The 11,599-nt window shown below is 40.0% G+C and overlaps 1 long non-coding RNA gene across 1 annotated transcript in view; it reads left to right on the forward strand.

The window, feature by feature from the left end:
* Window positions 1–11,599, forward strand: part of LOC109510521 (uncharacterized) — a 20,283-nt gene that overhangs the window by 4,124 nt on the left and 4,560 nt on the right. Inside the window, exon 2 of the long non-coding RNA XR_002167139.1 lies at window positions 10,296–10,302. This is a non-coding gene — a long non-coding RNA (uncharacterized LOC109510521). The remainder of the gene's footprint in view (window positions 1–10,295; window positions 10,303–11,599) is intronic.

The following is an 11,599-nucleotide window of genomic DNA, read 5'->3' on the forward strand; positions in this document are numbered from 1 at the left end:
TATATATATATATATATAAACTGTCTTGATTTTATCATTAATGATGACGACGATGACAGTGGAGGGGATTATCATCATCATCATCATAATAATCTGATTCCATGAACATTAGCAATAATAAAATGAACATAATAAAAGACAATAACTATTATATTGTATTACAAATAAAAGATTAAAGTATAAGAATGATAAGATCAAAAGACCATCACCATACATACATATTGTTGTAAAAATGAAAAAAACCCAAACTAAAATCTACTTCCCAGAAGAAGGTCTTTTTTTTCATTCATTATTTGGTCCTGCAGAATGAGGTTTACTCTGTGTTCCACAGAGACACAATAAATTAAGAAAAAAGCCGTGATCCCACAAGTGAAAACACAGGTGCAACACATGCATAAAATAGGCAACACACGAATGCCGAAAGGGTCTCGTTATAAATAAAGTTAGTCAAGAAGCCAGGGAGCAGTGGCACATGATTGGAGGGAAAGTGCACATAAGAAAGGTTACAACCAGCCAGCTGGCCATTTATCTTGTTTGGATACAAACTACTTGATTCCCCAAATGAGCGGTGAGAAACCCTGTGACACCAGCACTTAATCACAGCCTCTTCACCATTATAAATCAGTTGAACTAGTGACACCTGAACTTTATTCTGTGCAAAATTTAAAGGCCACGGGCATAGGATCCCGTTATTAGTGGCACGCTGATCCATTGTGTTTGTTCATTCGGGTCAGAAAGCAGGCCATGGGAGACAAGCCGCATGAATCACCTTCGCAGTTGTGAGTGCCGAGACAATCATATGACACGCCACATGGGACAAATCCAAAGCATTTTTCCCCATCTTCTATCCACAAATTTCTGTGATGTTCTGAGTGACTTCTAAAATAGCTTGTGTCTGCCAAAAACCTCTCAACTCTACAACTGTTGCTCACAGCCATTTTTAGTGCCTGAAAAACTAATTCGCAAGGATAAACTATTTCCTCAGTGGGATCACGGGTCAGCTGAAGTTTATCTCACTTGACTTTTGGTGAAAGGCTACTACTGTAAGTACTACACCCAGGACTAGCCAATCACAGGGCACGACCATTCACACCGATTGAGAATTTACAGTGTTCAGCAAATGCATGTTTTTCAAAAATGTCGGACGAAGTGCACAGAGAAAACCCACACAAGCACAGGAAGAATATGCAAATGGCACCATTGAGGGCCACAGCTGAGATATGAACCCTGAACTTTATAACTGTGAGGCTGCAGGGCTGACTGCTCTTTCACTCTGCTGCCTGTTGGAAACCTCTCTTAAATGTCAACATTTAAGGGTAAATTATTGTGAGCGTGTCTTAAAGAATACATTTAAGGTTTGCGATTTGGTTATCATTGTTGTGACGAATTATATTGCAAGTGCAGAGAGCGCAGCAAATCTTGCAAGTGTTCGGCATACTGTATTTTACAAAACTGTAGTGAATTGTACTCTATTTTAAATTATAAGTATATTTTTGGGATGACTTACAGATGAGTACCGGTAATGGCAACGAGGAGAAATATTAAAACCACCACAAAACCAGAAATCGACATTCCTCTGGAAACAGATGGAACAGATTCAGTTCAGGCCAGAGGCTGACATTTTTTTCGGGTTTGACTCCCATCCCGTGGGATTCTCACGGGATGGGAGTCAACTTTACCTTTAATCCTGAGATTGCGACAGTACAGAATAAAAACTTGACAGCAGCAGATGGAGGTGAGATTACTCCAGGCCACCCTGACAGCACTGGGCAGCTCCCTCAGCCAGAGACTGATACATCCGCGCTGCAAGAAGGAGAGGTACCACCGCTCGTTCCTGCCGACTGTGTCAAGCTATTGAATAGATGGTCCTGAAAACCTGGACTCACCCCCACTAACCCATTTTTAATATGCTATGTATATTTTATATTTTAGATTTATATTTTTTCATTTTTTGTCTTCTACTTTCTCCCTTTCATAATTTTGCTGCTGTAAATTGGGAATTTCTCCATTGTGACACAAATCAAGTTTGTATTATCTTATCTTGAGTAGAAAATTAAAAAAAGTTCTACAAAAAGTGTTATTTTTTTTTTTTTTGTTTGTTTTGTTTTTTTAAAGGTGTTGACCTCCAAAATGGCAGCAGTACGGGAGTGAGAGTCATGCTGAACATGGGATGGGATTCGTTTTCACCTATGGTCCGGGATTAAGGTGGTAAGGGATTTTTTTTCTGGGGGAGTGGGACGGGAGTGAAAATCAACTTCTGTGTCACATCTGAGGTTAAGCCAATCCCAGAAAGGATTGTGGTTGACCTTCAAGGTTTCACTCTGCATGGAAATGTCGGAGGTTTCCGCTGTATTTCTGTGACAAATCAAAATCTTTTGACACAGAAACAAGTCCTCGATTGTCAAAGGTTGACTCAACTTTCATGGTATCCAACAACTCTATTTATTGTGCTACACGGCAATTACCGTACCCTACTTTCAGTATCATCAGCAAAATTAGATAAGAATGGCTGAATTAGATTTCATTCGGTGTGCTTTGGCATGAGCCAACCTATAGGAGAGTGTTTTGGAAAGCTGACATTTCAATGAGGCTGAACAATGAATGATTGACAGTCCCCGTTTTCCTTCAGACAGCAATGTTGACCGCGCCTGGTCAAAGGAAGGTTAACTTGTTTTTTTTCCAGATCCTTCTTTAAGGCACAACATGCTCAAAACAGCTATTGTTAAAGTGCTCTAAAGCAACCAGAGTGATCAATCACAACTGGTTGGAGACTGACAGAAACAGAAAGGCAATAACTGCAGGCCCTCACAATCGATATCATAATCCAATGCAAATGATGGATTATTACTTATTTCTTTCTTATGAGGTAATGTACATACACTTGAGCACTATTGTGCCAAAGGTTCCATGTGTGGATTTTTTTTTTTTTAATGAACTGCTGACATTCCTCTGTGGTTCTAATAGCTTTGTGTCACAAAGAGCATCACACTACTTGTCTTGATGTTTCAATGCCATGGTCCGTGAGTCTAAGGATTCTGAAAGCAGCTGAGGCCAGCTCAGCTGAAAAGCCTTGTTCCCAGCTTGTCCTTCTTTTATGCGGCTCAAACAATAGGCAGACCTCCCAGCAAAGCGGTTCGAATGAGTCCACCATACAACCGCGCTCATTCATACACTGTACAACTTCACCTCAGCTAGGGTGAGTGGGGTTCGGGTAACCCGAACCCTTCACCCTCTGCTTTCAATACGGTCACCAACAACTGTGCTGTCAAGATGTGATGGTGTCCCATCCCATCAAAGAGAAGAGATAGATATATTACATGATGGTTTAATGGAGCACAGAAAACAAATAATCCGTAATGAACAGAACAAAAACAAGATGTTGACTTAACAATATGAGCACATTTGATCAAAATATATGCAAACTGTGTCTGATTAAAATAAATACATATGGTGTGGTAGCTTCATCAATGACTATTTCCATGCCATTTATACTAAAATGTTGTTTGTGAAAAACATTTTTGCCAATGAATTAATTTGACCCCATTTGACCATGTAATAAACCAATTCCTGTACTTGAGGGAGGTTCTTGGTGATTCAACTGTCACTCATGAGTGGCCAAAAGCTTGGTGAAAGGCTGTGCGCCGGCTGAGTGGGGAGCGTCTCTGAGGCCCAAGCGGGTGGAGAAGAAAAGCCTTTGTTCAGGCCTCCCCTCTCTACTGGGCTTGGTTTTTTTGGCTCTCTGGAAATGGGGCCACAGTAAACAAACAATACATCCTGATGAATGGATAATGATGCACATGTTTACTGAGAGGGATTTCAGCCGTGCATTCTCTGTTCACTCAGCAAAAAAATAAAAAAAATAACAATGTGGTGTCCAGATAAGAGATGTTCAATTCATTCATCTGTTGTTTGTTTAAAAGAAGAAAATAAGATTTGAATCAAGATGGTTCGGTAAAACTTCTATTCTTTATCCTATGCTGTTATTATTAGTATCTTTACTACTATTAGCACCTAGCTAATACAGTTAGGTCATCTTGAGGTCTGACATGTTCACTGACATTGTTTTGCATGTACTCAAAGATTTTTTTTTTTTGTTCAGAAAGGGGGAAGTTCCCCATTTACCGGGTTTAACAACAACAACAACAAAATCAGGCAGACAACACCAACACATTTTGATGTACTGCAGACAATTCCATTTGTCAAAGACAGGCTGGAAGAAATTGTTCGTAGCATCTTACGGGTAGCACTTTGGGATGCTGAGGGTCATTGGCATGCCGGAAGAGGGATCGGAACAAAAGGCTGTGCTCAAATCCCTCTCCTCAACATCACAAGGACCTCTATCTGACATTCCCATGCCAGCGAAGCTTTGGGCTCTCGGGGCAGCCCACCAAGTCACTTGACTCAGGAGAGCCGCTCTCACAGTAGTTGGGGGCAATATCCTCCCTGGAGCTATTGAGCACAAGCACCACACAGGGTTCTTATTCCAGTTTTGAAGCACTCTGTCAGCTCGTTAAATTATGGCCTCCCTATGATTCTTCTTGTTCAATCACGAGAAACTTTTTCAGAGAAAAAGCTACCCCTGATGCTCCTCTCATAGAGGCCAGGTTTTGGAAGAGGGAGGCAAATTTAACAACAGCAAAATTAAAAAAAACATTTTACAACAGGCATTAGGGACAACAGCAAACCTAACCTGACAAACACGCCTGGTGTTCAGTTGTATACCTGGTGTGTATTTCTACAGTACTTCATCTTAAATCATGACTTTGTACGAACGTAGATATTTTGGGTGATGTTATCAAAATGACCTTTGAAGCTCAAATAAAATTTGGCACACATTTCCAAGCCATAACATTGTATTTGTTAAATATAATATTAGGGAGGGGAAAACTGTGGAAAAAAAGAAATATGTCAAGATGTATATGTGTTGATTTATTTTTGTACGTTTTATTGTGTGTTCTATACAAAATATTCTTGGTATTTTAAGAACTAATGGAAAATAAATCATAATTTCATGCAATGCAGGTAGAAATGCTATATTGGGATGTATAAGTCACCCAAAAGAAAGTTGTTGTTTTTTTTCTTTTTTTCTTTCTTTCTTTTTTTTTTTCTTTTACAATATTATTTACAATTGACCTCTGCTATTCAACGGGAATAGAAAATGAAAATCTGCGTAATATTGCATAGTATTGAAACCAATCATTTATGTTACATAATCACGATTTTACCAGCAGGCCCACTTTGGGAATATATTTCACTCCAAGTAGTCCCTGAGCTAAAATGCGTTTGACACCCCTATTGTACAGTGTGGGAAATGAATGAAAATGTGTTTCATCATCCAATTTGCCATCATAAAACCTTCATTAAGTTGCAATGGGTTCCGAAACCTTTCCACATTTTTAGCTCGACCAGTGATTCTCAACTGGTACGTTGGGAACCCAAAAGTGGGTCGCGAACCCATTTTAAGGGGGTCGCAGCCACTGAGTAAAAAATTAGAGGTTTTCTTATTTTGGTTCTTGTGCGACAGTACAGAGGCGTAACATGTTCCCATTACTGCCTCTTCCCAGTGCATTGGTGCCATCAAAAGTATTGGGACATCCTCAGAAACGCTACCAAGAATTTGGTGCCCCGTGAAAGAAAAAAAAAACTCGATTTAGGCCCCATATTGACGCTAATTATGCCCTTACTTGTTTGTGGAGCAAGTGCTGCCTCTGCCTGCTGTTCAGCAGGAGAGGCAGTGCTTTGCAGATCACTTTCAGTTCATTATTCTGTATTCATTTTTTTTTCAGCATGATTACAGCCCACACTGTTGAACCAACCCCCACAAATGAAGCATCAAAAGATGCCTCTCGATATTCTTTTCTAAAACGGGAAACTCTCCCTTCTGTTTTCATTGAAACAGTGAAAGGATTTAGTTAAAAAAAGCAGATTAAAAAAAAATGTAAATTGCGTTTTATCAGAAGTGATTGATGGGCAAGCTTATCTGCAATAGTCAGTCATGAAGCCCCGGGAACCCGTGTCCGGGCAAGGAAAACCAAGGTCCATATATTTTACTCATCATAAGGTGACTTTGAGCCGCGCTTTGTCTGGTCCCTCACCTAGGACCTGTTTGCCATGGGTGACTCTGCCAGTGGGTATAAAGCCGCAGACAACTTAGCCCCTTGGATCATAGGTTTTGGATATGTGTGGTTCTATGTGGCACCCCCAGAAGTGTGGAGCCCCTCCATCATTCAAATTGTCGGTCCTTGCCCGAAACAATGTGCAATAGACAAAAAATAGCAGCTCTTCCATTTTAGTATCATTCAGGCTCATCAGGCTTTTGAATTGAGGACCAAACCATGGGGAATGAACATGGATGGAGAGAAATGCTCCAGATTTTAAAACCTGAATAATAAAAGGTCAAGTACACCATGAAAAAAATCGCACAATTACTGTACCTTGTCAAATTTTCATTTTGGACTTCTCAAATTGTACATGCTTTTGAAATCTTGCATTTATTTTCTTATGTCATGCAGTTTAATACACACACACACACACACACGCACACACACATGCACACACACCAGACACATGCACACACACTTACTGTGCAAACATCAAATGGGGCTTTGATCAGAAATCTGGCAGCCAGCTCTCTTGGATTCCGTTTTCAGATATGTGTTGTATCTTTTGTGTTTTGAGTTGCATTTTCAAGATTTCACAAATGTCCTATACTGCTGTCTTAAAGGTATCAAAATGATGCGAGAAGTTGAATAATTGAATGACAACTAATCACACTAACAAATTAAATAGAAACGTATGTATTTTTTGCATGAAGTTGTCATTAATACACTGAAAAGTGGCCCAAAGATAATTGCACTGAACAGAGCTTTATTATTACAACCTAAACATACTCCCCTTAAAAAAAACCAAAAAAAAAAACAATTTTACCCATGGGTCAACTTTTCTGTAATATGTTATGTGGTGGGCGGCATGGTGGTCACAACTGTCTCACAGTGCAGAGGTCATGGGTTGAAATCCATCATGGTGTTTGCATGATATCCGCGTTCCTGTGAAGGTTTTCTCTGGGTACTCCGGTTTCCTCCCACATTCTAAAGACATGCATGGTACGCTATTTGGACACTCTATAAATTGTCCCTAGGTGTGATTGTGACCGAATGGTTGTTTGTCTATGTGTGTCCTACGATTGGCTGGCAACCAGTTCAAGGAGTACCCCGCCTACTGCCCAAACACAGCTGGGATAGGCTCCAGCACGCCGGCAAACCTCGTGAGGATAAGCGGTTCGAATACTGGATGGATGTTATGTGGTTATTTATTGTCCTATATGTCCCATTCATGAATTTGTCTCAAAGCGAGCTACTATGAGGTGTGTGGGTATATTATTCACCTGAAAACAGTGTATCACAGAAACAATTTAATCTACCTGAGTGTCTCCCAAAGGGTATGAATTATGAAGGCATTTATGGCGCCCCATATAGCTGTGTTTATTCTCAATTTATGGCTGACAGAATTGTGAGCAGAAAAGCCACTTTGAAACCCTTAAAAAAGCCTGTATTTTACTGTGCCACCTCCACTGCACAGTTACAGTCGGCACACAAATGACTCCCCATGGACTTGCCTCCACAGCCATGCATACATTCTTGATTTCTGAGGCATAATTCTTTTCAGAAAGCCTCAGCCACAAAACATGTTTGTAAAAATTTGATGAATTACCCTCATAAAGGTACCCCTTTATTTCTCAGTGAAGACAGAGGCTGGAGACGCCTATTTTCAAATGAAGAGTAAACCTGGCATATGCATTCATGTGCTGGATGGCAGGAGGAATAATATTTGAGATTAGATGCACATGGTGAGTTGTACCGGTATATATATGAAAATATTGTTGCACTGTTTTCATATTTCTTGTACACAATACAGTGGTGATTTAAGTTATTAGTTCTGTGACCATGCTCGTAACTCAAAACACTCATATCTCAAAACATCATTCTCCATTTAAATGAATGGAAATACCTTTTAACAGTTCCAGCCTCTGACCACACAAAATTTTTCTTTGAGTTTTTTAATAAGGAAAAATAGTACTGTTGAATATTGTACTTGATAAGATAAATAAAGTGTGCGATTGGCTGGCAAACGGTTCAGGGTGTGCCCCGCCTACTGCCCGAAGACACCTGGGATAGCCTCCAGCACCCGCCGCGAACCTTGTGAGGATAAAGCGGATCGGAAAATGGATGGATGGATGGGTGGATGGATTACATAAAGTAAGAAATAATACAAACACACTTTCAATGAAGTTGGGGCATTATGTTAAACATAAATAAAAACAGAATGCAATGATTTGCAAATCATGTTCAACCTGCATTGAATTGAACACACTACAAATGCATATTTAATCTTAAAACTGATAAGCATTATTCTTTATCACAAATAATCATTACGGTAATGTTTCTGAATTTTATGGCTGCAATATGTTACAAATAAACTGGGACAGGGTCATGTTTACCACATAACCTGTTCGCTTAACAACATTCAATAAACTTTTGGAAACTGAGGACACTAATTGCTCTTGCTTTGTCGGTGGAATTCTTTCCCATTCTTGTTTGATGTACAGCTTCATCTGTTCAACAGTCCGGGGTAGTATTTTACGCTTCATAATGCGCCGCACATTTTCAGTGGGAGACGGGTCTGGACTGCAGGCAGGCCAGTCTTGTTCCCGCACTTTTTTACTATGAAGCCACGCTATTGTAACACATGCAGAATGTGGTTTGACATTGTCTTGCTGCAATAACCATAAAGTACATGAAAAAGGCATTGCTTGGATTTCTCCAAAACCAGTATTTACCTTTCTTCATGAATGGTGCTTTCACAGATGTGTACCGATGCTTTTGACACCAACACAGCCCCATACCATCACAGATGCTGGCTTGTGAACCAAAACAGTTAGGGTGTTTCTTTTGCTCTTTGGACCGGAAGACACGACGTCCACAATTTCCAACAACAATTTGAAATGTGGACTCATCAGACCATAGAACACTTTTCCACTTCGCATCAGTTCATCATGGATGAGCTTGGGCCCAGAAAAGCCGGGAGCCTTTCTGGGCATTGTTGGTAAATGACTTTTGCTTTGCATAATAGAGTTTTAAGGTGCACTCAGGCATGTAGCGCCGAATGGTATTTACTGACATGGCTTTCTGAAGTGCTCTTGAGCCCACGTGTTGATATTCTTTACACATTGATGTCGGTTTTTGATGCAGTGCGACCTGAGAGATCATAGGTCACGGGCCTTCAATGTTGGTTTTCAGCATTGCATGCAGTGATTTCTCCAGATTGTCTGAACCTTTTCATGATATTATGGACTGTAGATGATGAAATCCCAAGTTCCTCACAATTGTATGTTGAGGAACATTGTCCTTAAACTGTTCGATCATTTTATCACACAGTTCTTCACAAAGAGATGAATTTCGCTCTATCTTTGCTTGTGATTGACAGAGCAATTCAGGGAAGCTCATTTTATATCCAATCATGGCACCCCCTTTTTTATGACACAATGTCACACTTGATTGGAGTGTGGAGTTTAAATGTTGTCCCCGTGCCTGCGTGAGTTTTCTCAAAATACTCCGGTTTTATTCCCACATTCCAAAAACATGCAACGTCAGTTGACTAAACTCTCTAAATTGCCCCGAGGCGGATTGAGAGCGTGAATGGCTGTTTTTTTCTTTGTGTGCCTTGTGATTGGCTGGCAACTAGTTCAGGTTGTACCCCATCTAGTGCCCCATGACAGCTGGGATATGCTCCAGCACACCCATGACCCTTGAGAGGATAAGCAAATCAGATTATGGATGAATGTACAAAATAAAAATGTTCGTGAATCATCAAAAAATGCTGTAATGCAGTTAATCGTGCTCTCCATTCTACTGTCCCGGCCTAAGCCACTGGGTGGAAGTATAATACTGCAATCCTTCAGACACAAATGACGAATACAATACAATGGTATTTTATTGCGACTGTGATTCAGTAGGAGTAATAGTCGTTTGTCTTTGAGAATCAGGGCTCAAAATTGCATTTATTTTTCATTGAGGAGCATTTTTGCGAGTCAATGACATAATTTGAGCAACAATATTGAGGAGAATTTTTTTTTTAATTGTACAATCCTGGGGACTTGAAACGACGATAGAAACAAATCAGATACTGAGAGCCTTCAGTGGATAGAGACTGACAATGCCTCAGTGGGGTGTATGATTGTGTGTGCATTGTGTAGTAACGTGCAAAACCTTTTTTTTTTTTTGACTTTCCTTTAGAAGTGTAGTTGTATGAATTTAATGCAGAGGTCTCGGGGAGTAAATATTGAATAAGTGCAGCTCAATGGAGCTGAAAATCAAAAGCACCTCCTCAGGGGTCGTTGGCTTCCAAAAGCCATGCACTTGTTTGCTGACCTTGGCATTAGCATTATTTTAACAAAGATGCGATTGGAGGTTTGTTGGGAGACCATTGGAAGGGTTGATGATGGGCATAGTGTGAACACTAACAGACAGGAGCAAACTCTGTAATGTAGAGGTCCTTCTACTCGACTGCAAAGATTAGGAAGGGTGAGTAGCACCAGCCGCCATCAGGGCTGCCAAGGCCCGAGGCCATGATGAGCAGATACACAGAGTAAACCTTGACTCCATGCACTAAGCCCACACTCTGGATGGAATACTTGACCCAGAACAATTATTTGGCAGAGTTCTGGTTTTAGTCGAATGCTTGGTCCACCTTTCACCCTGTACACATACAGCAGCTTTCAACTTTAGATACCAGTCCTAAAGATACTACGCTCAAAGTGCATGGTTTTCCAACTCACATTTCTGTCATCATTAATTAATGACCACCAAACCATGTTTATCCTCAAGGCAATTATGTCAAATAAAAACATTCATTTTGTGAGTTATTACTTTTCTGTTTTGTAGTTGTTACACAGTACACTGAAGTGCATGCAAATGTCAGTTTGAGTTAAGTTTGCCATCATTTAGCAATGAGCATTGACTATGAAGTTTGGATTATGAATTTTGACGTGTCTTCACATTTGGACTGGAATTATCTAGCTATTTAGATCCAATTCGTTCTTATCGCAATGTTGTTCTCGATGTAGTGCTACAACAGTGTAGAAAGAAATAACATTTACATAATGACTTTTAACTGCAACCTGTTCATTGTGACGGACTAAAATTTGTTGCCCGGGAGAGTTAGCCCTGACCACATGTAATCTTTCTGAATTGTGCTGCCCAGTGATCTTTGGTAATGTGTACTTAAAGAACATAAATGAAAATACACTGCTGTTTAGCCTAAGAATGGCAAAGAATAAAACAATTCTCAAGTTGGTATGAATTTGTTGGTTTGTTAATGAAAACTGAAACAAAAGCAAACACAAGTTTATCAACAAAATGAAAACCTCATATGCTCTTCTTTGATTTGGCCAATTAACTTCAAAAATAATGGGAAGGTGCAAAATTAATCGCAGGTGACAAAAATAAATCGTGAGAGAGAGAGAGAGAGAGAGAGAGAGAGAGAGAGAGAGAGAGAGAGAGAGAGAGAGAGAGAGAGAGAGAGAGAGATAGATAATTAGAAG

Source organism: Hippocampus comes, unplaced genomic scaffold, assembly GCF_001891065.2.
Source record: "Hippocampus comes isolate QL1 unplaced genomic scaffold, H_comes_QL1_v1.1 scaffold130, whole genome shotgun sequence".
Taxonomy (NCBI): Eukaryota; Metazoa; Chordata; class Actinopteri; order Syngnathiformes; family Syngnathidae; genus Hippocampus; species Hippocampus comes.